The sequence below is a fragment of the Cydia strobilella genome, chromosome 7 (genome assembly GCF_947568885.1).
Source record: "Cydia strobilella chromosome 7, ilCydStro3.1, whole genome shotgun sequence".
Taxonomy (NCBI): Eukaryota; Metazoa; Arthropoda; class Insecta; order Lepidoptera; family Tortricidae; genus Cydia; species Cydia strobilella.
The window spans coordinates 15,588,006-15,615,594 of record NC_086047.1 but is presented as its reverse complement, the minus strand read 5'-3'; the positions used below and the strand labels follow the sequence as shown (position 1 = coordinate 15,615,594).

The 27,589-nt window shown below is 36.5% G+C and overlaps 1 protein-coding gene across 1 annotated transcript in view; it reads left to right on the top strand.

Annotated features, from left to right (window-relative positions):
* Nucleotides 1-1,128: 1,128 nt before the first annotated feature.
* Nucleotides 1,129-27,589, top strand: part of LOC134742853 (uncharacterized) — a 273,946-nt gene continuing 247,485 nt past the window's right edge. Inside the window, exon 1 of the mRNA XM_063676036.1 lies at nucleotides 1,129-1,140. The gene's annotated coding sequence lies outside the window, so the exon portion shown is untranslated. The remainder of the gene's footprint in view (nucleotides 1,141-27,589) is intronic.

Here is a 27,589-nt window from a genome sequence, read left to right as displayed (position 1 = left end):
TTCAGAGACTGTCCCAAGCCCAAGTAAAGTCTGCATCTTCTCAAATGATGTTTAGGCCTAGGACGGTAATCTGTTAAACAAAAGCCATTGTTCCGTTCTTAGAGACATTGTCTGACAATGGCACGCGTCGTAGCACGCGCTCAGACTCAATGGCACACAGTGGGCGACCGCTCGCATAAAAGGAGCAATAGCTTTTGTTTAACAGATTACCGTCTTTGGCCTAAAAATCATTTGAGAAGATGCACCCTATACTTGGCTAACTTTAAGTATCTTTCAAAATTATAGGGACGCCCTAAATATAATTGGTTTTAAAATAAATGTGCGCTCACATTTTTATTGGAGATACATAAAAAATTCTAATAAATTTACATTTGAAATCACTAATATTGATGAGTTAACTGTATCTGTTTCTAATACAAATAATATTAAAATCTAACTTTACCATATCTCAGGGCACTAATCGGCAAAACGAATAACAGCAAATAATAATATGCATATAATTTACTATCGCGATAAAACAAAATGAAGAGAACTTGTAATTCAATAAATGATATGATACGATATGATATGATATGAAGCACGTAGCAAAGGAAACTTAGTCATAAGTAACTATAAAATGTTTGCTTTTGAATTATAGTGCCCTGAGATATGGTAAAGTTAGGTTCACGAAAACGCTCTCATGAGTTAAACGATTCTCTATTGAAAGTGTCTAATGCCTTGTCAAGTTTGGGAGTTGAGCCAAATCGGCGGCTGTTTGACGTCGGCATTAAAACAGCGAAATGTCAATATTTGCCGCTCTGGCCCTCTCGGCAAACTCTGCCATTGTTGCACGACTGATTTGCGACGTTTAGATCACCTGCTTAGGCCGTGACGAGAGGGAGACCTCCCCTTAAAATTTGTCTGTGGATGACTTTTTTGAAGATGTCTTGCCTAAATACCATAAACATATAACGCGCGTTTATTTTCTACTTTAAGTTTTAGAAAAACAGAGAACAATCAGGAAGTAAGTGTCGTATTGAACGTTATATTTAACAAATAAAGAGGGGGCTCATGTTTGCAATTCCTTGAGCAAATGAGCTATTATTTTATACTGCGATTTATTCATTATTCATTAGATTCATAGACTGGTTGTAATATTTTGTACGGGTAATAAGTAACACTAGTTATTACCTGAACAAAACGTGACATTACTTTCAAAATGAAAACGTGACGTTATTTTTTAAAATGTATTTTTCGTAAAATCAAAGTGACAGATTACAAATATGTACTCGTACCTACAAAACACGGTCCCACTTTTACCCAAAAATCTATCATACCTACACAAAAAAACATGAATATTTACTCAATGTTACAGTAAAATATTCTTTATTTATTATACCACCTTATGTTATAAATCTAAACTAATCGTATTATGTCTCCACAACACACTGATTTGTATGAAAGGGCCCTATTTCACGTTACCCATCACGGCTACACAGCGGGGCCATAGCCGCGACAAAAACACTTGTAAACAGAAAAATATGCAAATCCCTGCTCCGCCATCTATCACATCCCTCTCTCGTGGGCTAAACACAGTGGTTTTCTGTGGCTTTGTCTAAATTTTTACTCAACTTACATAGAAGGGAGGTTTATATTTTTTATGTGAGTAGATATACCTATTTATTGATTTTCTTGATAGTTAAAAACCTTGATAGTCTTTTAAAAGTTCTGATTATTATTAGTAATTTAAGATCGTTAAAAGTATAAAACACAGTTAATTAAATCCGGGGTACAGTTTAATTGAATATAATTTCATATAGTTACCTTTATTGCTTTTCTAATTATCGGTAATAAAAAAAAAAACATTTGGGATATTTAAAGCCTTAAGAGCAATCTCAGCTTTTTATTTTATTTTATTATAGGACATTTTTACACAACTTGTTATGTAACTTAGGTAACATTTCTGTTGCTATCCAAGTTTCAGCACCAATTTCACCAAGTGACAGACAGACCCGTCGTATTAGTAGGGAATATTCGGGCTATTAGTCACACTTCAGGAGCAGGCCCTGAACAAAGCGACGCGGGACAAAGGTGCGATATTTTATTACCGAGATCTGACCACGGGGAGAAATGGGGCAATTTGTCTGCTTTTTGAGGATTGGCCTTTTCAATTGTTTGGCAAATAAAGCTTAAAACACGTGTATCCAAATATTAAAATTGAATATATTTCTGTATGTTTTTCAGTAGAGGTATAAATAAGTACTACATCACACAAATAAAGCCCTTACTGGGATTCGAACCCAGGACCATCGGCTTTACAGGCTAGACCAGTCGTCAAAATTTATTAATTAGCTCGATTATTTTAAAAGATATTCTACTGACCCGTATTCTTTGTCCTAGAGTGTCATCATCATCATCATCATGTCAGCCGATAGACGTCCACTGCTGGACATAGGCCTCCCCCAAGGCTCGCCACTCCGAATTCGCGCGACCTTCACCAGGTCGTCACTCCATCTCGTTGGAGGCCTACCGGCCGGTCCGAGAGTGTATTATGTTTATAACGGATTATATCGCGAATAATTAATTTAAAATACATCCGGGCAAGCAAAGTAGGTAGGTATTAGCGTGGTCTAATATTGTATATCTATCTAATCGTCTGACATGTCTCTGGTCCACTGTGAAGACTCAGAGTTCGAGTGTCAGACAAGAAGGCGCCGAAGCAGTGATGTGGAAGGCCGTGAAATATAACGGGGCGTTTTAGGACGTAATCAATCTTTTTTTTAATTTAACAAAAAGTTGTAACCAAAGTTAAGTGTAAAATCGATCATACTTATAGGTAAAAAACAAAACACATGACATTCAGAACCCCTAGTGTAAATTCGTGACGAGCGTTCGTGTGTTTATTTTTGTAAGGGATTTTGAACAGCGCGTCAAGCGGGACGTTTTGGAAACTCAAAATCCTAAACAAAATGACACTTAAGGCCGTTCCATCGGTTTGCCCCTGTCACTGTCACATTTTGCAAGAAAGAACGGGAAAGATCATGCGCGCCAAGTGACAATTTTGATCGAATTTTGTCGATTTTTATTTATTTTAACAACGTTACCTTACAATTACTATTTAAGTTAACATTGTTTTTTCTTCTTTTTTGTTTATAGTATTACATAATAAATAAACGAGTAAAGTTGGATTAAATTCCGAGTTAGAGGTTACTTTGGGAATTAATTGTATCGAGCGAAGTGTATCGGAAGCTATGTTACTAAAGATAATATAGTCAAGAACTACAAATATTTTTTCCACGTCTACGAATATCAACGCCTCTTAGAAAAACATGATCATATTTATTTATTTTTATTTATATGAGATTTTTCGCCTTCTGGCTCAGGGCACCGCCTTAACGCAAACGCTTACGTGACGTCACGCTATCGAATGAAAGATACCTGGCGAGTAAAAACCTGTAGGTGGTGCAGGTAGCTCATATCATCCGCCTCATAATTAGCTCCATGCATGAATTTATTTTTATTTTTGGATTCATAATTTATATCGTTGGAACACCGGAAATGATAAAAATACTTTTGTAAACCTTAACATTATTTTATTAAAAAATATTTAAAATGTTGAAAATTTTTGAGCGGTTGAAACGCTCATAATTTTTGGCGCGAATTCGACAGAGCGTGATGACGTCACACGTTGGGCGGCCCAACTGACGTTTGCTACTAATGACACTAATCTGTCGAACGCGTGACGTCACGTGGCGTTTCAAGCGTTTCGCTCACTAGCTTTTCGCGGGCTAATTTTTGTACTTTTTATTTATAATTTTAAGTAATTAAATGGTAATTTAAAAACGGAAATGCATTTGTAACATGATATAACGGTAACAAACATCCGAATAAAACATATTTCGTTCAAATATAAACTTCATGCATGAGGCTAATTGCATGGATTCTCTTACACTTACACAAATTGCATCAATAACATATTCTATTTTCTAGACCAGCTCCGTCAATTAACTGCTACTAAAAGCAGTAGGTACCTACTTCGCTATCAAACACCCTATCTTGTTACATTTGCGATTCTCTATAATAATTGGCGGTTGGCACGCCACCGTTTGTTGCCGCTGTCTTTTGCTTGAAACAATTAGACATTGCGGTTCTATTTTTGCTCTGACTAATTGGGCTTCGTTTGATGTTTGAAAAGGGGAGCTTTTTGACAATTTTACAAGCGGTCTTATGGAGTGAGATCGACGCAATGTTTATCAATCATCAAGAGACTGAGTATTTATTTTCATAAATATAAGTAACATTGTTTATGTGAAGCAAGAGGACAAAGTGAACCATATTTTTACAGTAAACCTTTGCATTCGCTATAGTTAGAATACCTCGTTGACAACACAATACCAAAGATATATGTAACTCCGTGTAAGATAAGTAAAGTCTAAGGAAAAAACGTGCCTAGGAAAATCGAGAAAAATTTATGATCGAATAGATGGCGCCATACTCGTATAGAAACCGTTTGATATTTAAAAATTTTAACACATCAGTGCAAGAACATGGGTATAAAAGTCATATGGCGTTTTAAAATAAAATACATATAAATATATATATATTTTTACATTTTCTTTTTTAGTTTTAATCCTGTGTCGAAAGATGGCAGTTTATATGACAATAACTCTCTACACTTTATTCCCTTTGACAATACGATTTTAGCGCTTTGGAGGCCTAATCGTACTATGATCTAATTTTGACATTAGGTACCTACGCGCCTACAATACAATGTAATGTGCGAGCAAGATTGATACGCTGAGAACAATATCAATCATTTTACAGTTCGATTGCGGCTTCTGATTGCTTATGTAATTTCTACGGTTTCGTAGGAGGCCTACGCAATATCCGTAGCGTGCTACGATCGTAATCTAAGATCTACGCCTAGCATTTATTGAGTTTTTGTTACCTTGAGGCTATTCTGATCTGTATTCCATTCTGATCTTAATAACAGGTTATAAATTTGATGTGGATTTGTTACGGATATGATCTGTCAGCTGTAAACAGTGACATTTCTTCAACCAGAAATCCTACTTTTATGTACGATAACAAAAAAAAAACGTATCTACAATGTCGGAGGTCCCGGATCCTTTTACCAACACTATTCGTCAATCAAAGATAATAGCACATTTCAACGATAAAATACACCTTACCCGTTACTGAAGCTTGTAATTTCATTTCTGATTGGTAATAATTTCATAAGACAATTCTTGAAATAGACAGTAATACTGCCGCCAAAGCTAGAAGACCGTTTATTAATCGAACTTGTAAAGTTTGATAACATCATGTATTGAGTGCGTTCGGCTCACGCGTAGGTAGGCACTTCTTTATTATTCACATAAATAAATAAATATTTCTTGTATGGTTTTGAAAGTTGGTCGCAACTGTTATTCCTGATATAGTAGTAGATTGTTAAACAAGGGATGAAAGGCACTCATTTCTGCCGAGGTAGTTTGGTGATCGAACGCAGTGAGAGCGCCAATAGTCCGAGGCTGAAATGATGCCTTTCACCCGAGTTAAACACTTTACTTTTCATTTCGAATACGAGGAAAGTGAAATACATTTGTTTTTAAAAAACATGACTAAGTATAATTTTTTACAGCATTTCTTGAGGGTACTTTCAATTAACCATTTAGGTAAAAGTATCGTTATTTATGGATTGGGAAGTTAAATGTCAGAATGGAAATTGTATAATAAATCCATTTAAAACCAAATTTCAATTGCTTATCGTAAAAAAATGAAACAAATCGTACTTAGAAACTAAAATGCTCTAGTGCACAAACGTATCATTTTCTGCACACTTTTTAGAACATCAATTACTCTCTTTCAGAGCATGGGAACAGTAAAGATTAACCAGAACCTAAATATTTGTGTTACTCATTTATTGATAAGAGATACATTTGAATAAGATAAAAAAAAATCATTTACAATAAGACAAATAAAACATGTGTGAAATGTAAGTATTTTCAGCTAGGGGTATAGATTTCCGTTATTGGACTGGCCTTCCTTTTAGAAGCGAACGCTCGCTTGTGCTCGTGGTACGAGTACAATCAGTCCTGAAGGGGATTTGCTGTATGGTTAGTGTCAATAAGGAGTGCAAATGCCTTTATTACGGCTATTTACAAAACTGAAGGCTGCATTATGAGAATTGCAAAAAACAAAGGGTACAATAACGCAACACGATGCTATTCGATTTCAAACTTAAGTAGTCTGTGATAAGAAGCGGCTCGGAGCAAAGGTACTTGTTGTGCTTTTTAATATAAAAATATTATTTTGAAAAAAAAGCAGAAAATGATGTGTAGTTAATGTCAAATTGTGTGTTATGCTAACCGTGGATATAAATTGTGAGAATTTGTTAGCGTTCTGCAAATTAATGTTTTGTTGTCTATAATTTCAAGGCGCGTAACTAAGGGAGGCGAATATAATATATTCTGTAGGTATTTCGTTGGCGCTAATGTTTTATGGATTACTAGCTTTTGCCCGCGACTTCGTCCGCGTGGAAACAGTAACATCAGCTAGAGTAAGTTTAGCGCCTGGATAAAGTGTAATACCAATCATTCAATATGAGCATAAGCTTAATTGCTTGACATCAATTGTCAGGCAATTCATTAAATTTCGCAATTTCACCCCCCTTTACACTCTCTTTAGGGATGATTTCCTACATAAAAGGGCATTTTTTTCTGTAGTACATAAAAAAATAATAATAATAATAATAATGATTTCATGCTCCTAGGAAAGAAACAATGTCCCACAATTTTCATACATTTTACATACTTTCCATTTCGTTACCGCCGTACTCGACCGTGAAAAGTGTTGAAAAATGGTAACGGAAATCGGAATGGAAAAATAAAACTTGGGACGCTTTTTTCCTGAGTAGGAAAAACATTAAATTTTGGAAAAACTAAACCTATTTTGGAAAAAAAGTCCAGTGCATCACTACAGAAAAAATTGCCTAAAAACTATCCTATGTCCTTTACCGGGACTCAAACTATCTCTATGCCTCAACTAAATCGGTTCAGCGGTTAACACATAGACAGACAGACATACAGGCTTTCGCATTTATAATATTAGTATGGATGTTACGTGAAGTGCCTTTAGGGCTTTACAAAGAACAAGTGACCAGAGGAAAGAAGACATCATAGCTTTCCTTAATATGAATAAATAAGGTTCGATTACAATAGGTAAACGCAGATCGTAAACTAAACCAGTCTGTAGTGAAATCACTAGTTTAAAAAAGTTTTTTGTAAGTTTCCTGTTATGAATAAATTATGTAACGATCAATATTTGTATTTACCTACAATTATTCGTGCATTTAAAACACCTCATACTAAAATATTAATTTTGACGTTTTGTTTAATTATTGCTTCTTTCTGTCCAGAAACCGACAATTCACCTACTCAAAAAATAAATAGGTAACCCCGAGTTTACAATATTAATAATACCTACTCTATAATTATAACCCCTAATAACCCCTATTCCTTATCGTAAAATGTTTGGAGCCCATTTAAGATTTATATTTCCACATGTCCTGCCAATAACTGAACATAAGTCACATTTTAGGTAAACTTGTAAGCCTGAAACTGAAGTTACGCGTCGGAGGGGAGAATAATCCCTTAAAGTGCTCAAAGTGCGAAAATAAGGGGTAAGTTTTAAAAGCACTTCGGCACGCCGTGGCGCAAGTGGCGGGGGTAATATGCATGTTAGTACCGGCGAAAAAATCATCGACCCACTGCTGGGCCTGTGCCCAGTAGTGGGATCGACGATGTTTTCGCCTGCCCGTGCCTCCTTGCATTAGTCGCGTTGTACAAGAGGGATTGGGTACAATTGAGAGACCTCTGTCAGAAGTGGGAACAATATAAGCTGGTGACGATGGTATATTTCAAAAAATGTTTTCCATTCACATTACTTTTATTAATAGCAGTTAATGAACTTGCCCACACTATCTTCGCTTTGCCTTAAGGTTCCCGGCAAACTCGGTTTCCATGCAAACGTAGTTCCGCTCTCATTTTAAAACGACTAGCTAGATTGCTCTGAAACTTTGTACTTACAATAGGATAAGATATACCTCATGTCATTGTATGTGCAAAGTTTTATTACAATCCAACACGTAGTTTTAAAATGAGAGCGGAACTACGATTGTATGAAAAGGTGCAATTCGGCCGAGCTTGCCGGGGACTCTTTAGGTTGAGTGGCTACGAATACATAGCTTTACGCTTGAAATAGGTTCCTTAAGAAAAGATACAAGTACGTATATATGTACATATAACTGGTAATTTCTACACGGGAGAGAGCACAAAGTTGTCATGATAAACTACTATGATCTGAACACAATGTTAGCACTTTGGCATTTCACGGCTTCGAATTATTGAAAGCTCAATATCATTGTAACTTGTACCACGCGACGTACGACACGACACGACAATCCGATCGAGTCTAAATAAATAATGAGGGAACGGACGCAGGCGGTCGTCGCGTCCTTTTTAATAACACCCTGAGACGCCCATCTCATTCCTTAACATAATTATTTCGTCAATATTACAGTGAATAGATGTCCTGTAATCAACGGGACATTGTGCCGACATTCTACTGTTTGTCAAAGGTGTCGTTTTAATTAATTTATAAACGACATTCGGGAATTCACAGTGTCGCTAAGGTTCAGTTACACCGAATGGAATTTATAGTCTGTAATTCAAATGTCGCATTAATATGGAGGTAGGCGTAACGTGTTCCCAGAATATGCGAGTGAGTTAGTACGTGTCATTTGATCCAATAAAGTATTGATATGTAAGATTTCTAAATGTAAGATGTCGAAATATGTCGATAGTTGCACATTTGGAAAGAAACCAGTCTGCTATTGATTTCGGTTTTTCATTCATTTGGCGAACAATTTGGCAGTCAAGTTACAAATTAAGTTTTAAGTACTTTTACGCTTCGTTTCAAGATGCCGATCGGTAAAATAGAACCATTTTCAGAAGAATCCAATTGCGACAATTACGTGCGTCGTTTAAATTATTTACTTCATTCAGTTAAATAAAGAAATAAGTATATACGTCGAAAAAAGTCGAGACACAAAATGTCCTCTATTCAAATAATAATCATAAAAACATTTTTATGTAGGTAGCGGTAGTTTTTATGTAGCCTATTAAGAAGCGCTGGCTGGACGTCGTGATAGCGGACATGCAAGAGAACAATCTCACACCTGACGATGCCGAAGACCGGGCAAAGCGGAGAAGATTGAGTAGGAAAGCGGACTCTGGCGCTAGGCCGGGAAAACGCTAGGTCGAAGATAAAGAAGAAGACATTTTTATGTAGGTATACAGACTTTCAAAGAGAAGTAGGTATGTATTAAGCATTTTTACTGATTGTGCATAATGTAAAATTATAATGATCTGTCAATTCAGAGATTGATTTATTTTGTAGACCACAGAAAAACATTTCTGCTGTGATGTGAGTCTTATGTATCTATGCTGTCAATCATTGGTTTTATTTAACAATGGACTGGACTAAACGTAAATTTCACCCATTAATTCTGAACGTCCGCAAAAAAATCCATTAATTTCACACCCTCAATGAGATTAACAATTAAACTAACGACAAGCCGCAAAAGAGGGCACTGAAACAAAAGCTTCCACTGCAGGCCGGCGTCGCGGTAGAATGTAGTACATTACTGAAAAAGCCACCACAAAGGGAAAGTTGTGCCGCGCATTGTTTATCGCGGACACGGATGTATAAGCGAGAACTGGGGCGCTGCAACATGGTTGCTGGGTTGACTGTGGTGGTGTGGTTGCGTAACACTGATATCCGTTGCTGTATCTTGCGGACTACATTAGTATAGTCCCTTGACGACGTTATTTAAGGGTACCGTTTTCTGTTTTAATGTGACGTTCGCATGTCAACTGCAGCTGCATTAGTGTTGCAGCGTAGCTATTACCGCCGTTGTATCTGTCAATTTCCTTGATACAATAAGTGACGGAATGAACGTCATAATCGTGGGTATACTGCGGCGGCGAACATCACTCATTTTATCAAGGATACTGACAGATACAGCGGCGGCAATAATGCAGCTACAGCTGCTACACAAGCTGCTACACACAACTACAGTTGATACCCAAACGTCACCTTTAGGCGAGATAGCGAGATGACTGGGACGCATTCGAAAGGTCATTGTTAGGGGCAGAAATAAGTGGTAATTCATGTGGGAGTCCTTTACCCCGGGAATAAAGTCAATAATCATGTTTGGAAAGACTATAGTTTATTTCATCTTGCAAAACATATTGATACGACATTTCCACGTACCGTATTATAAGTTTAGCTTTATTTAATGTTTGTGTTTTATTTTAAATAGGTACCAACTCATATCCCCACATCATTAAAAGATCATCTTTTACCTCCTCGGCTGAAACAGAGATTGTTTGTATTGTAAATATTATATTATTTTATTTATTAATTTAACATTTAAATAGCCTTATCCAGAATTTGACACAACTTTATATCCTTTACGGCGTGTTTTGGGCACAGAGGTGGACGATAAATTGTGTGCTTTGTCCTTCCAGTCTGCTCGTGGTTTTTTGCCAAAATATCCAGGTGTGGGAATTAATGCATTCAGTTGCATACGCAAGTCAGATAAAATACGTCCAGGTATGACATATGGCTGCAAGTTTTTGTTGTTTGAATCGTGTTTAACTTTCTGTGTTAGATATTTGTATTCCAGCTTAAGTTTCCGTAGTTTTAGACCACCCTATTTCTTAGTCTTCATAGCACCATCTAGCTAAACTTTAAAATGTATGGTTTCATTAACGTTAAGCTGCGGCAGTCTTACGGAAACTTTCAAAGCATTGTCCTTAAGGGGTGTCATAGCTAATGCGTTCATGAAAAGCATAAATAGTGTAGTATTAAATTTAATTGATCTTTTTCAAAAATATGACTTGAGACTTGTGAAATATCTCGAAGTGAAAAGCTTAGCGCAACTAACAGGCTTTGTTACATATTTAAAATCTAAGTGACGCTGACAAAAACTCCCGGTTTCTCCCGGATGAAAACCTGATATCAATTTACTTGGATATATTGCCTATTTTGCTATGAGAATTTGATTGGTTACGAAACTATATATTTTACTTTTAAAACCGTGGCTTTAACTTTCATGCTACCGATGCTCCTGACTGGAAATTACTAGACGCGCTCGATATCCTGTTAAGGAAGTAAAATTCTTAAATAATGAAGTAGGCAACAAACTTCAAGGCAAGGAAACCGTAATATTTTCCCACACAGCAGCACCCATAAATATGTACAACCGTGGCTTTTCAAATTTTAAAAACACTCCGGAGCATACAAACGAGATTTTTATGCCTCGTAAACTGTTGAGTATATTTTACAATAAAACTCAAGGTACGAGTATGTACTTGTTTTACCTTGTTTATTTTTTATTTTGCCTTGTATTTTATCACTCGTTTTAATGGTATTCTTAACGCTACAATAAATATGTTTTTTAAATATTGAATTTTACTTCTATCATACCAGATTTTGAATATATTTTTTTCTACTATGTTTATTGCAGTATAGGTAAATGCTGATATGATAATTTTTCGCTGCAAGTACGCAACCCGAGATTTAAATTACTTATCTAAACTGTTTTGGCTACTCTTGAGGTTAACTCGAATTTATATACATATATGAAGATAAGTAAATAATCAATTTCTTTGGCACCTAAATGAAGAGCCTGGATAAAGAGATGGATATCGCATATTTAGGTGCAGCATAACTACCTTTTCATATACATTTTCCGGGTAGCTGTTTGAGCATTGTCTGTACTTTATCGTTCCGTGTGTTGCATATGTCTGTACTTTATCGTTCCGTGTGTTGCATATATTCCAGTCTATGAATGAATTCCATTCATAATGTGTCCATGCAATTTTGCAGCTCTAGCTGTACACGCACACAGTTACTTGAGAAGGTAAGTATATGCAAAGAAGCGCTGTTAAGTGTCTAGGTCTCTCTATCCTAGAAAAAAAAATGTTGTGAAAACAATGTAGCTTCAAATAAATAGAGAGAAGTCATCGCCACCACATACATTTTATTTAGTGTCCAGTCTTAAAAATAGACATACAAGTGAATAGTGTTATTTTTAGGGTTTCGTACCCAAAGGGTAAAAACGAGACCATATTACTAAGACTCCTCTGTCTGTCTGTCTGTCCGTCTGTCACCAGCCTGTATCTCATGAACCGTGATAGCTAGACAGTTGAAATTTTAACAGGTGATGTATTTCTATTGCCGCTATAATAACAAATACTAAAAACAAAATAAAATAAATATTGAAGTGGGGCTCCCATACAACAAACGTGATATTTTTGTCGTTTTTTGCGTAATCGTACGGAATCCTTCGTGCGCGAGTTCGACTCTTACTTGGCCGGTTTTTTTTGTTCCTTATTATGTTGTGGAGTTTCCAAATCTCTTACATAACACTCATGTCCCCAAATTAATTTACGCGGCCAGCACACCGAGCCCATTCGTTATCTAAGCCATAGTTTTGACGGCGCACAGCACAGCACAGTAGCCGTATCTTGATCGTAATTACCGTGTAGATGCAGATTTGCATTTAGATTAGCAGCATTAGCATGCACTGGCAATAATTCAGGGCAGCATAATGCAGAACCGTTAGATGGCTGATTAGCAAAAACCATCGTTTGCACACAACCCTGCACCGCGAAATAGATAGTGGTGCAAGTAGAAGGTTCACTCTTTTGATGTCCTGTTTGCCTTTTGATTTGATAAACGGTGCCTTCATTAATTCTAAAATAGATACTCTTCAAAATTTTGACACATTTTTTTTCACATTTGAGAGTAAAATGTTTACCTTATACGTTAAAGTTTATTTATAGTTTTAAGGATGAGAAATTAGAGAAAGTTAAATTACTAAGTAGAACCAATTAAGTTGGCATCTAAGTTATATAAATATGTAATATACATATTAAGTATTTCGATCACATGTTGCTATTACGCTACGCAAATTTATGAACTATGCGCAGCTGCCATTTGGATCTTAGATTTTATCTACAGATAATTTGTCAATTTGTTTCGTTTTCTTTTTTCGTAATTAATGCAATAATAGTAATATTGATTTTAAGATCCGTTTTACGTCCTTTAATTGTAATTATTACACAAATATATAAATAAGAGTAAGTATTTATACAATATTATCACATATCCCTACTTGTATAATTCATTTTGTTCCAGATAGGAATTTAATATAATATGTTCCGCCAATACGTGTGGCATATCGCGTCACTCGACACGCAATACCACTATCACTATGAATATTTATTTTAGCATTAGAGTCTAGCTAGAGAGGAAATACGAGTAGGCGACCCCGTTTCTATGAAGAAAATATCACCGAGTTGCACTTGAATAAAATAGTCTCTACAGTGAAGACCTATACTTCAAGACCCATTTGTGTAGCTGTCGTTGCTATGGAATATGTGGCTATCTTATATTTGGAGACATTGCGGACAGCCACCTTAAACAACTAAACACTTATTTAGGTAAAAAAAATATTTGACGACCGGTCTGGCCTAGTGGGTAGTGACCATGCATATGACACCCATGGTCCCGGGTTCAAATCTTGCTAAGGGCATTTATTTGTATGATGAGCACTGATGATATTTTGTTCCTGAGTCCCATGACGAGGGAACAAAATATCCGTGCTCACCTATGTGTTATCTATGTGTTTACATATTATGTATATTATTGTATAAGTAGGTACTTACAACACAAGCCTCATTGAGCTTACTGTGGGACTGTCAATTTGTGTAAAATGTCCTATAACATTTATTTATTTATTACGCAGCCAGTGGTACCAGTGGAACCTGCCATCTCTACACTTTATACTCTTGATGTAATCCACAAACATTTGCCCGAAGAGGAAACAATCCATTCTCTAATTGCGATCTGTCTGTCTGTTTGTTCGTTAGATCGTCGATTGACTCGATGCGGGCTTGTTCAAACAGTACCTTCCTGGCAACTGTAACGTTGAGTAGTTATCTATACAGGCGGCCTAGCCAAGGTGACGATCGTTTGCGCTTCGCTATCGAATCGCTTTGTGTCTCTCTATCACTCTTCCATATTAGTGTGACAGTGACAGTTGTGTTTCGTTCGCTATGTAGCGATAGCGATTGGCATGTTGTCTACGGGGCCAGGGCATTTTGGGAACAAATGGTTATGCGGGACCGCTGGCAGGTAAACTGTACACACACCGTCCTTATAACTATGATGTACCTAATTACGTTGTACTAAATAGCATAAACATTTAAAATAAATCACATCATAAATATTGTAAGTAAATACCATCAGCCGCAAAAGTGCATAACGGCTTTATCAATGAATGGGGTTGGCAACTGTCAAAGGTTTGCATAGATGGAGCCAGCATAACTTGCACTGTCAATCCCTAAAATGTGTCAATTTTTTTAAATGGAATTTAAGCCCTGGCCCTTTGAGGCACATCTCATAGAGGAAGGAGAAAGCTATTATGGCGCCATCTAAGCAAACCTATGACAGTTGCCAACCCCAACTACTCACTGTACCAAATATATGTAAAATAGTGCAGCGAGCACTGCATAATCCAGCCGCATCTACAACAGCTATGTTACCGTCGCGCGGTAACACAATACTTACTTTTAGCGTATTTTATTTATTTATAATACATTTTTTAATATTCTCAAAAGTAAGATACCACCTTTCCATTGACATGTTTATTTCGGGCACCATGACAACGTCAAATATATTTTAACATAGATAAGACGTAAAAAGGTAAGTAGTGTAGGTAGGTCTTAAAAAAGGAGTCCGCAACAAGGCAACAAGCTATTTATAACAGGAATTTTATATTTGAAAGGATGATGTTCCGGTTTCATATACGATTGTCCCAAGACTCAAAAGCTATTGAACAGCTGTTCATCATGCTCGAAAGAGAATAAAAGCGGAATTTACTTCACTTAGATTATGTTATATGTATTAATGTATTAATAATAATAATAATTCGTCATATATACGTCGCACTGCTGGCAACATCTCAAAATTAAAAAGTTTGGTAATCAATATATCAGTTTAATAAATTATTTATATTATGAAACTTACATTATAACGTCACAATAAAAAAACAGTAAATAGAAACAAAATCGGCAAAGCCTGCGAGATTGACAAAGCCTGTTGCGGATTACATCATTTGTAAGTAGATGACGAAGCCTGTTGCTGATTTGCTTTTGTGTCCACTTGACGAAGCCTGCGTTGCCGATCACAATCTATGCATGGACTTTCTATTTACTGTTTTTTTTATTTATTGTGACGTTATAAATTATTTTATGAAGATGTTTTTTTATTCATTTGATGTAACCGACGCCGGAAGAAATATAAATATTGTCAACTAATGAGTTGGTAAATTTATAATTGCAATGTACAAAATTTTCAGTTGCTTAATACATATAGGGATAAATAACAACATTAACAGTAAACTATAAATAAACTTAAAAATAATAATATTAAAAACTACAAATAAACTTAAAGTAAGGCTTTATAAAAAAAAAACGTCCCCCAAGTCACTGCCAATGGGCAGTGTGCCCAGAAGACTGGCCGCATTGCGACGTTGAATGGCAATGCTTATCCTTTGAGCAAAATACTGGCCAGCCCTCTGGTCACCTTTGGCATCTATAAGGCGCGACGCTAGGTCCTTGTAGAGCCGACGCGCGCTTGGTCCCCACGGCCCCAGCGTTTCGACCCCAAACGCCTCAAAAATGTAACTACTGCCTAGGGTGGCGTATTTGCGGCGGTTCAGGTCTTCGGCCGTGGACGCGGCACGACCAGCATCACTACTGGTGCCCGGAAGGTGGGACGGCGTGAGGGTGTCAACGCACGTGGCATCCCAAACTAGAGGCCGTCCCAACCTCCAAGGCACCAGTCATACCGTCGGGCCTCTTGCCATCGTCCCTTGCTAAACCAACGGGCTCGAGAATGGCTGGAACTTTGACACTGACAAAGGCCCTTCGGATGACATCGTTGATGCTGGCGTGTCGGGGTATGCGGCCGGCGCTTCTGCCACAAGAAAGTCCATGATGCCCATGGCTGTCCACCATGGCACCACAGCGGCAGCGATGGGGGACGTTAGTTATAGTCCCTAAACGCAAACAGGTCGCCAGTCGAAATGTGGAATTGTCTATTAGGGTGCCTATGGATGGTGAGGGTAGAGCCTGCAACCACAGACCCGACTCCCACTCTGCAGTGGCAAGAAGACGAGCTCGATTTGCTTAATTAATACTTATATCAAGAAAAATTGTATGTGTTCCTAATGTCCCCATACCAGATAACAGGTTAACTTAGTATCCTCATAAATTCATAAAAAATATATTCAAGTTCCTAATATTTCCAACACTGCCTTCAATAAACTTCAGGAAACTCGTTTACGCTGCTTCCAATATACCGTTTAGGAAAAATTTCCTTTTTCACTAACAAGACCCGTTTTAAAGAATAACGAACTTTTTATTACCTTAAACGTCTTCAGAGCGACGGAGATCAAAGCCGTTGTTAATCCAATAAGGTGCGATAGTGCCCCTACAGGCCGTAGATTAAATACAAAGGAAGACACGGTAAGAGTATTATATTATAATTATTAACTACTATGAGTATACTTACAGTTTTTGACGTGATAACGTCTTATAAATCGATGAACACCGGTAGCTTGCACGAAAAAGTGTCACGTTGTGGACAGGTCTCCATGGTAACGTTACGGCCTTTCCATCAATGTTTTCTTATGACGTTATCACGCAAAATTATCGTCAGTAATCCGACTTTACAGACAACCATTTTTTTTCAATGCTGATGAGTATAACAATATTTACGCAAAATACTCGTACTCGAATCATGTGTTGAACAAAAGAAAGAGACAAGTTTCGTTTGTCTTTCTTTAAGGTTTAGACTAGAAATGGTAATATATGAAACGCTCGTCTTGTTCTAAATCAAGCAAACCTTCAATAATATGTTTAAAATTGTCCTTGAAACGTTGTTATTTACAGCCTAGGGTTAAGATTAGTGTAGGAACAATCGCCGTCAGATATTTCAGAGCAGTTGTGCTCAAAAAATCTGCTTTGCTTAGTTACTGTACAAAGAGGCTTTGAAATGAAATAAAATGAATAACTTTATTTCTGCCAACTAGTGGCCCATAGATAAATACCTGAAACCAAAGAGGATATAATAAGATAGAGCGGTACTGTCATAGTAGATTTTGTAACCACAGTAAATTCACTGCCATCTATCGACACACCTTAAAACTAAAAATGAAGATTTATAAAAATACGATAAAATGTATTTAAATATGGATAAATGATTTTTTTTATTTGCATTAATTATTTTTATGATTTTGACCCATGTTCTTTCACTGATATGCATTTAAATTGTTAAATAACAAACGAAACCGTCAACGCCATCTATACGACAGTAGGCCAAAGCTGGTAGCGCCCTCTGATCGAGAATCAACTTTTCTTGATTTTCGAGGCACGTTTTTTCCTTAGACTGTATCCATCTATTACGGAGTTATATCTATCTTTGCTGAAACCTAGCATACATATTACAAAATATCTCATAGCAAATGTACATAATACTTGCAATACTCGTGGCATCTACTAGGAATCAACCTATATGTATCCGCATCTACATTTTTTTAATCTAAGGCATGGACAGATAATTTCAGTCGGTAATCAAAGGAAGAATAAAAGACCTTTTACACGCGCCAACTAATCTAAAAATGTGACGGATGAATTGGACGAATCGGTACTTCCGGGGCAGATAAAAGGACGATGAGGCATTCAAAGTTAATTAAATAGGTTGCCAATGGATTTCTGAAATGTTTTGAGAGGCTGAAATTTAGGAGCGATACGAGTTTAATTTATATATGTACCTACTACTTTTATAAATGAAAGAGGTTGGAGTTTGGTGGTCCAAATCTAAATATTTGAATAAATTATTTCCAGTTCAGCCTATAACCTGTTGTTAAGTTTGTTTAAGTAAATTATTGGAAAATAATTACATTCTGTATTCTGAATCCCATCTCATATTTACTTATATTTAAGTAGTTTATTCGGTTAAAATTGGTTGTCGCATCTGCATTAGGTAGGTACCAGTTACAATTTTCTAATTAGGAATAGGTACGATACGAGCACCTGTAAGATACTTTGAATAAAATCGACTTGCTGAATTTGGAAAAGAGCCAAGTATATATTTCTGCCAAATAATAGTATTTTATACAATCGTGATATAATAGAGAGCTTTTCAGTCGAGTACCGTGTTTAAGCAACGAAGCTTGCTGAGTTGCTTAGGTTAAGGTACGAGATTGAAAAGCTTGATTATATCACTATTGTATACAATACTTTTTCTACGAGACAAAAAAATAATACTTTCAACTAGTAGAATCATATACTTAGGTAAACAAACCAAAAGTATACAGCTAAGATACGCGAGCTGCCGCAGCCCGCGATACCTTCATACTCGTGCGCGCCCCGGCCGCCGGGCCCGGCGCCCCGGCGGGTTGGTCAACGACACCTCCTCGTAACTCATGAGGCCCTGGTACCTGCTCCTTGCTAAATTCAATTTTAAGACAGTTTTTTTCTCGATTTTGGCCACCGTAGCCTACGGAGACTAACAAGCAACGCTAAGCGGTTTTCGTAGGATATGGATGTTGCTATACGAAGGGTGTCACATGCGCGTTTATGACATGTGAAGCAATTGTTGGCCAACCAATCACAAAGCAGATGCGACGCAGCAGCGTGTTTATGTAGGCTAATTTGCATTGAATTGAGTCTCCTTAAACAAGAAATATTTTACTGAAATGTATGGTTCTATTTTCAAAATTTTTATACTTGACTAAACAGTATCGATAAAATTCTTATGCTTAAGTCGGAAGTGCCATAGACTATCCAACGTTGAAAAGAGTAAGGTTGTAGTGTTGCATATGAAGTCGTAATACACAGATTATACTCGACGAGTAGAAAAAAGTATTTCCGTGCTAAGTATGCCATAAACTCTATCACAAAGCGTTATTATAACCTTAGCTACCTACCACAATTTTATTCTAAGAATTCGCAGCCAATCTTAATGGCAAAAAGTCCCGTCAGACAAGACTTCAACAGCTAATAAAAAGTGTTTGAGTGACAAAACCCGCTTCATACTGTCAGTAAATATTGACGCTGCTTGAGTAAATATTGTCAAGTTTTTACTAAAACAATTGCGTCATTTTTTGCACATTGATATGAAATAAGGGGTTTATTTGGTAATGTCTAATTTTCTCATATATTTTTCAATATCACACCCACACGTGATTTTTGCTTGTTTACTTTTACAAATATTTGATGTGCAAATATTTATAACACGGAAAAGTGAGATCTTTTTAATTTTTTTCGTGAACTATCGTAATGAGGGCTATCGTTTTTTTGCTCACCAGTTGGCGCCTCTGTTGATGGTGGTCCAAAAGACTATAGAACAGCTGTCAGTCATTGAAGTGACAAATGACATTTGACATTTCGAACTATGGAAAAGACCACCATCTACACTAGCGCCCCTAGCGGCGAATTCATACGCGATAGCCCTCATTTTTTATTGCGATAATATAGTAGGGTAATTTATCTTACCCATACAAAAAGTTAAATGCCAATTACACTTCGACGTCATTATTTGTAACTGCCATTAGTTATCTGTTTACTAAATCACTACGGATAATCTCCGCCGCCGTTGATGACTATACGACGAATAATTAATTGCGAGAAATGTACAGTACATATACCTTGTTAAATAAAGGAAATGTATACCTAGAGTTAGATCAAGATAAATCTGCGTCTATATTGATAGTACACGCAGTGCAAGTGTTATTTATACGTCATAATGTCATAGAAGTTTGACATTTAAAATAACACAATGGCACTGCGTGTGCTATCAAAATTGTTGCCGACTTATCTTGGTCTAACTCTATTATTAATATTTGTGCTTTTGTCGTTAGCTCTCTCTAAAATTATCTCACTCACTCTTCTTGCTTCTGTACCGTTAGTAAATCTTACACCTGCAACCTGCAACGTAGATCAGAGGGCCTACCGCGAACCACGTTTGACGTGTTGCGTCACACTTACGTACGAATTTTCAAGTGCGACAGAGAGGCAACACGTCGAACGTGGTTCGCGGTAGGCCCTCTTGTTGCAACAAGCCGCCTGTATCAGTATTATGTTCGTTAATAATGTTTTCGTTAGGGAGATTTTATAGTTTTTTGTTACGTTTATCGGTTCGAACAATTATAGTTGGCAAACGTAAGGAGTGAGGGTTGAACAGTTGCCGAAGCACAGAATTAATACGCAGGCAGACTAAAAAAATGGGATAATTAATACACAGGGAAAAGATGAAAATCCATCAATTTTATTGATAGTATGCATCGTGAATAAGCGCTGATGTTAAAGCCAGTCTGTCCGGCGCCGACAGGTCCTTGCCTCGTCTTTCTTTCGCGATGTTATCTGAAACAGTATTGGATTCTGGATTAATGAGATTATGCTAAGAGAGCGACTGCCTTTCGTAATTTATTTCCCCCTGAAACAGTGGAAATGCCAATGAAATATACAGTGCACACTGTCAATGAATCAATAATTTATCTTCCTTTATCCTTCGTGTTTCAAATAGTTTCCAAGATATTTATGACCTTGAAAATAAATTTCATATTCAAGAAATAAAAGTACAATTTTATTTTACTTCGAAATCGTACACGCTAGAGGTATATCCATTTTGTTTCACTGGAAAATCGTATACGTTTCTAGGTTTTATTTTTGTAACTAAGCTAGTGTAATAAATAGTTGGTCTGTTTGTTGGTAAGACTGGTTTCTAAAAGCTTTTCAAAACATTATTTGCTACAATATAAATACAATCAGTATCTGCACTATACTTTATTTCCGGCTACACTCTCAATGCTCATTCTTATTTTCTCTTATTATATATAAGGACGCCATTCTGTTTTTAGACAAACCGTTCTAGTCATGGTCGGAGGGAACCGTTGGATACGGGCAGTACACAGCGTTAGTTGTGGAGATCCTTGGGTGAGGCATATGCATGCACAGTGCCTATTTGTTACCTACACTTTTACTACCATAATATTAGTTTAAAACGTATCAATGAATTAAAGGTCAACATCTTGGTAAAGTCAATAAATTGCCGAGTCTTTTTATATTGTGTATTTACGGGAATGCTTGGCAACGCTTTGGACCAAAACGGTCCCCTTAATACTGTTGAAAATGTTAAAATGGCATTTAAATACTTTACGCAAAGTTTGTGGGTGACCATAAAGATAGCTTCTGTTGACCGCACAAATATGATGGTAGGTGGGTGAATGGACGATAAAACTTAGATGGCTGATATAGAAACTCAAAAACATAAACTATATCACAATCAGTAGTGATGTGTGATTTTTTGTAGTTTTAGAGATATTGCCAAATTTAGTCGGAAATTTCGTATAGGTATGTGTTACAAAGAGCAGTACATATGTATCATGTAATCTGTATGTAACTAACTGTTTAAAAAAACTACAAATATATTCATATTTGTAGTTTTTTAAACGGAAGTTGAAAAAATCGCAGTTGTCAGCGAATATAATATGTAATATGAAAGGTAAACACTAAACAAGTTATATTATAACGGCACTACTTATGCTTTTAAAGCTGAATGTCCATTTCGTCCTTTATGTTTTTCATGTACCTATTTAATTGTAGATATTGGTTTCAATATTGTCAACAAATTGTGTTTTTGCTCCAGTCATGGGATGTACGCGCCATTAAATTTAAAACTAACAAAAATCATTGAAGAATAAAACTTAAGCATCTCTATGGCTCTTGTTTATGGCACAATGTTGCCAGTGTTTAAAAACTGATGATAAATACTTATTTTACAGGATTTGTCTACACCATCCCATTATTGGTGCCAGTCCTATTATAAATAAAATAAATTATGGTTACTATACGTGCATATCTATCTACAGTACTATCGTTTTAACATATCGTTTTTAATTGTATAGTAAAGCAAGTATCGTGCGTGTGTGTCTACAACAACAACTTCAAACAAGGAACTCTGTTTCTAAATTCTTTAAAACTAGGCCACAGCCAACTCGATTGTAAACTTATCTAACTTTTTAATCGCCACTTCATTTAAGTTAGGCGCAGGAATGCTCAAACAGCCGCACTCTATTAATTTAATTCGACTTTTTGTTTTTCCGCGGGAAACGACATCTGTCACGTCGCTTCACAAATTGATGCTTTGTTTTCATTTTATTCCGCGCCCTCCATTCTGTTTGGAACGTTTCATTTTGAGAGAAAAGTTAAAAAAATGTTGGGATTTATGTTTATGGCCGATTCTTTGTAATCGGAAATAGAAAAAGATCGGCTAACGTTTCAAATAAAAATTATTGCTCTTCAGAAAATTTCTTGTGCCGAGAATACATTTCAAATAGAGTCTTTTATAGGGGATATACTGCAATGTTCTGCCACCATAGTGCAGTACTAGCCTTTTTACTAAACCATAGAGTAACTTATACATAAGTACTGTACCTTTAACAGGTTTTTGACAAGTTTTCAGAGATAATAAAATATGACATTGATGCATCAAGGCGGTTTGTTTACAGATGACCTACCGGGAAACGCGAATCCAAAATTTCGCTATCTGCCTCATTCTCGCTCGAATATGCAAGAGTGACAGAGATGTTAGATAACGAAATTTCGATTTTCTTGTTTCGAGATAGACCCTTAGAATGTGGTAGTGGCGCCACATACGCAGAGTTTCGCGTAATATTCCCTATACAGTTGACTTTATACTTATAATATGCTAATGAAGTGACAATACAATGTCATAATTTGATCGATAAAACTCATTAGTACTATATCTATGGCGTCGATGAAGACGGAAAGTGACTGGTTCTCACACGGAGAGCTCGCCAAGGAATAAGGTATAGGTGTAGGTACCTACACAATTTGCATAAAGTACTTATATATATGTACGTTTAAAAATGTTAGTAGGCATAGGTAAACTTTATAATAAAAGACGTCAAACCTCAACCTTAATTAAGTCATCTCTCAAAACAATCCAACGGACAAACAGACCAAATTGGCATTGTTATAGCACAAAGGCAAATAAAAAAGGCAACAAATGGAGGCATTAGCGGACAAAGCTGGAGTAATTGATTTAATTTGTCGCGAGTCAAAACTCAGAGGTGTTGCCGGCGGGTCTGAATATACTCGGGAGCTATGAAAAAGGGTCGGTTTGTGGGAAATTTCCAGTGACCGGTTTTGATTGTTATTGATTATAAGTACTTACTTACAGAGAGTCCAGTAAATAAAGAAGACAGTAGATATGTCGACAACTTTAAATATATTAATTTTACATTTTAGTTATTTTCGTATGAAAACTGCCACCCACCCTATCGCTATTTATAATTTTAAGACTTAAAATTGGTCTTTATTTTGACTGACTATAGGCAGCTATTAACAAAAGTGGATTTAAAGCATAAATAAAGGATTTTTGAGCGCATAGAAAGGGTTTAAAATATTTTCTTCGGTTACTGCGATAGTTACTCATGAAATAGTAAAATTATGTAGGTAATTAAACGGATTATATCGCTCGCGGCTACTAAACTACTTGATGTAGCCGTAAAATATTCAATAGGGAACACATAATTAAATACATTTCCGCGGCCGTATCATTAATTAGCATTTAGCGCGAAAGGCGCAAAAGTACGTCATTTTTAACCGACTTCAAGATTTCAAAGGAGGAGGTTCTCAATTCGGTTGTATGTTTTTTTTTTGTTTTTTGTTTTGTTTTTTTTTTTTTTTTTTTTAATGTTTGTTACTCCATAACTCCATCATTTCTGGACCGATTTTGAAAATTCTTTTTTTGATTGTAAGTATATACATACAGATTGGTCCCGTTTTTGTCAAAAAGCAGTTCTGATGATGGGATCCATGAGGAATCGAGGGAACTCCTCAAATGTTAAAGGCATACATATAGTGATTTTAGTATTTTCATCAACAAATCAAGCACTTACATTTAAAAAAGTGACATTTGATGAAGTGGAACTGCTGATGATGATCAGAACGGAACTCTTCAATGACGCATAGTTCACGTTTGGCGATTTGTCCTCTTCGTTATGTTTGTTAAGCAAGTTAGGTTTTCAAGAAACATTTTTGTCAAGCTCGAGTTCTGATGATGGGATCCATGAGGAATCGAGGGAACTCCTCAAATATGAAAGGCATACATATAGTGATTTTTGTATTTTTATAAACAAATCCAGCACTTCCATTTTAAAAAGTGACATTTGATGAAGTGGAACTGCTGATGATGATCAGAACGGAACTCTTCAATGACGCATAGTTCACGTTTGGCGATTTGTCCTCTTCGTTATGTTTGTTAAGCAAGTTAGGTTTTCAAGAAACATTTTTGTCAAGCTCGGATTCTGATGATGGGATCCATGAGGAATCGAGGGAACTCCTCAAATGTGAAAGGCATACATATAGCGATTTTTGTATTTTTATCAACAAATCCAGCATTTCCATTTTAAAAAGTGACATTTGATGAAGTGGAACTGCTGATGATGATCAGAATGGAACTCTTTAATGACGCATAGTTTACGTTTGGCGATTTGTCGACTTCTTTATGTTTGTTAAGCAACTTAAGTTTTTAAGACATATTTTTGTCAAGCTCGAGTTCTGATGATGAGACCCACGAGGAACCGAGGGAACTCCTCAAATGTGAAAGGCATACATATAGTGATTTTTGTATTTTCATCAACAAATCCAGCATTTACATTTAAAAAAGTGACATTTGATGAAGTGGAACTGCTGATGATGATCAGAATGGAACTATTCAATGACACATAGTTCACGTTTGGCGATTTGTTCTCTTCCTTATGGACCCAAACCCAAACTTGGACCCGGACTCGGACCCGGACCCGGGTCTGAACATGGACCCCAACTCGGACCCGGACCCGGACCGAACTCTGACCCAAACCTGGACCCGGACAGCCGGACACTGACCCGGACTCGGATCTGGACCCAGACCCGGACCCGGAAATGCTACTAGAAAAGTGGGTTAGGTGGGTGGGTGGGTTTAGAACTGCGATTCTCACAGAACAGAACTGCTGTCAGAAGAGTAGGTTAGGTTAGGTTAGAACTGTGACCCTTACAGAAACGAAATGCTGCCAGAAAAGTAGGTTAGGCTAGCTTAGAACTGCGACCCTTACAAAAACGAAATGCTACTAGAAAAGTGGGTCGGTTTACCTCCTTTTCTACATAATTAGGCAAAAGATGCTGTCTTTTTCATTTCATTGTCTGGAATCTAAGAATGCTTTCAGCGGCATCCCCCATTGAAGTCGGTTTTTTTTCTTAAAAATTATTTGCAGGGTTATTCACTTGCACCATGACATGGTAGGTGGAAGCGAATGAATCTATATTGTGCATGCTACTCAAATGCCGCGTATCGTCGCCCCTGCGATTCTCGCGGTATTGTGCTGGGGCTCAATTCTATATTGTAATTGGCAAGCATGTGACATTACTTGTAAATATCACATAGCTCGAGTACTACTAGGGTGTGTAAGTTTCTTAGAATTTTAAAATTTCAAACCTCTCAAAGTTGCAAATTAACTTCGTCTGCGTGGAATGATAACGGTGATTGATAAAAACTACCCTAAATCATCTTAAATATATCCTCCCCTGGGCCTCAAACAGAACCAAATTTTATCTCAATCGTTTCATTAACAGACATACGGAGTTACTTAGAGTTATATTAATAAGGGATTACGATCTGCATTTAAAACATCTACCTGAGATAGCTAAGATAGTAAATTTTGTGCTTTTTTATATAATTTTTTTTTTGGCTAATGGCTTAAATGGTACTTACATATTTGTATGAACTTAGCTATTTGAATATTATACTTCGTTTGAGCAAGCTAAATGTACGAACCGTATTTTTAGCATATTTGCCTCAGATAACATCACAACAACGTAACTTTTGGTACCCAACTGTTAGAAGTTAAGAAATATAAGTTTTTTTTTTCATACAAAAGTGACACACCGTAATAGAAATACCTATGCCTACTCTACCTACTGCAATATTATTTATTAACTAGCCATCGTTCACTTACGAGTCGTTTAATGAAGCCATCGCCATTTGTACAAGAGCAGTAATATCATGGCCTGTTAGGAAAACAAGTAGAATTTATCTTCTATATAGCGTACGACTATAGTGCACCTCGCGTGCCCTAGCATGACTGTAATATAACTAAGAATTTAAATAATAGAAAGACAACTTGTTAACAACGACATTCAATGTAACACCTATCAGTTAAAATAAAAATAAATAAATTTGTTTTTCACCTCAGCAGCTCGAACAAGCCTACTTTCGTCACTTCCTGGATTGAGGAAAGTGAGACTTTCCTTACTCCAGGGAGTGAAACAAAGTAGCTTTTTAATTTAGTGCAGGCCATGAACTGCCACTTCACTTTTTTTTTTGTTCTGTATTATTCTGTGTAATTCGAAATACATTGTAACCTTTAGTATGTTCTCACTACTGAGGTGAAAAATTATGTTTGCAACACGAGAGCAAAGTTATTTTACATCTGGTGTTTTTGAGTCCCTCGCTACGCTCAACATTCTAACTTAGAATCACTCGCTTCGTCGAGAAAAAGATAACCCGGTAAAAATTGCTCTAGAAATTGACACAGGCAAACAACTACCAGGACGCCCAAAAGCCAAAAGGTGGAGAAACCTAGAGAAAAAATCGCAAAAAATACCAGCAACCTACTTTGACAGAGCCAAATGGCGAAAACATATTTAGAGGGCCGACCCCAAGTAAATGGGAAGAGGCACGGAGAAAGAAGAAGACTTGCGTTTGTGTATCAAACCTAAAAGAGAACATTTTGAAGATAAAACTTTTTGTTTTAGTTAAATGATTGTAGTTCTAGGTTTAAATCACATTTTTTTAAAGACGTGTAAGTAAGAAAAATATTCCTTTGTAAACGTACTTTTGGGCTATCCCGTAGATATTTTATGTTTTTTGCAAGAATTTTACTATTAAAATGTTTCTTGAAAAGTTAGTGTTTTAGTTTCTCAGGTGAGTAACGTTAAATATTCGTAAGGTACTTATTAAACGGCCTCTCAGCCTAGTCCCTGTCGTCATATTATACCTTGCCTGCGGTGCTTGAGATTCCGTGTTCGAACTCGAATGGCATTTATTTGTGTTTATCATTAATATTTTGGTTTCTGAGTTATGGACGATTTATATGTCTATTTATATAATCTATTTAAGTTTATATGACGTCGGATTATCGCCTATAATAGTACCCACAGTACAAGTATTGCTTAAAAATACATTAAAAGAAAATTGCGCCTCCCTAAGGCGTGTAAGCATTAAGGAAGGAATGGAACGAAGCCTAATCTTCTAGTATGTCTCTGTTTTTCCTTTGTTTAAACTAAATATATCCCTTGCAGATGTTTCTTCTTGATAAACATTAAGTTTTGCTTAGTTTGTAGCT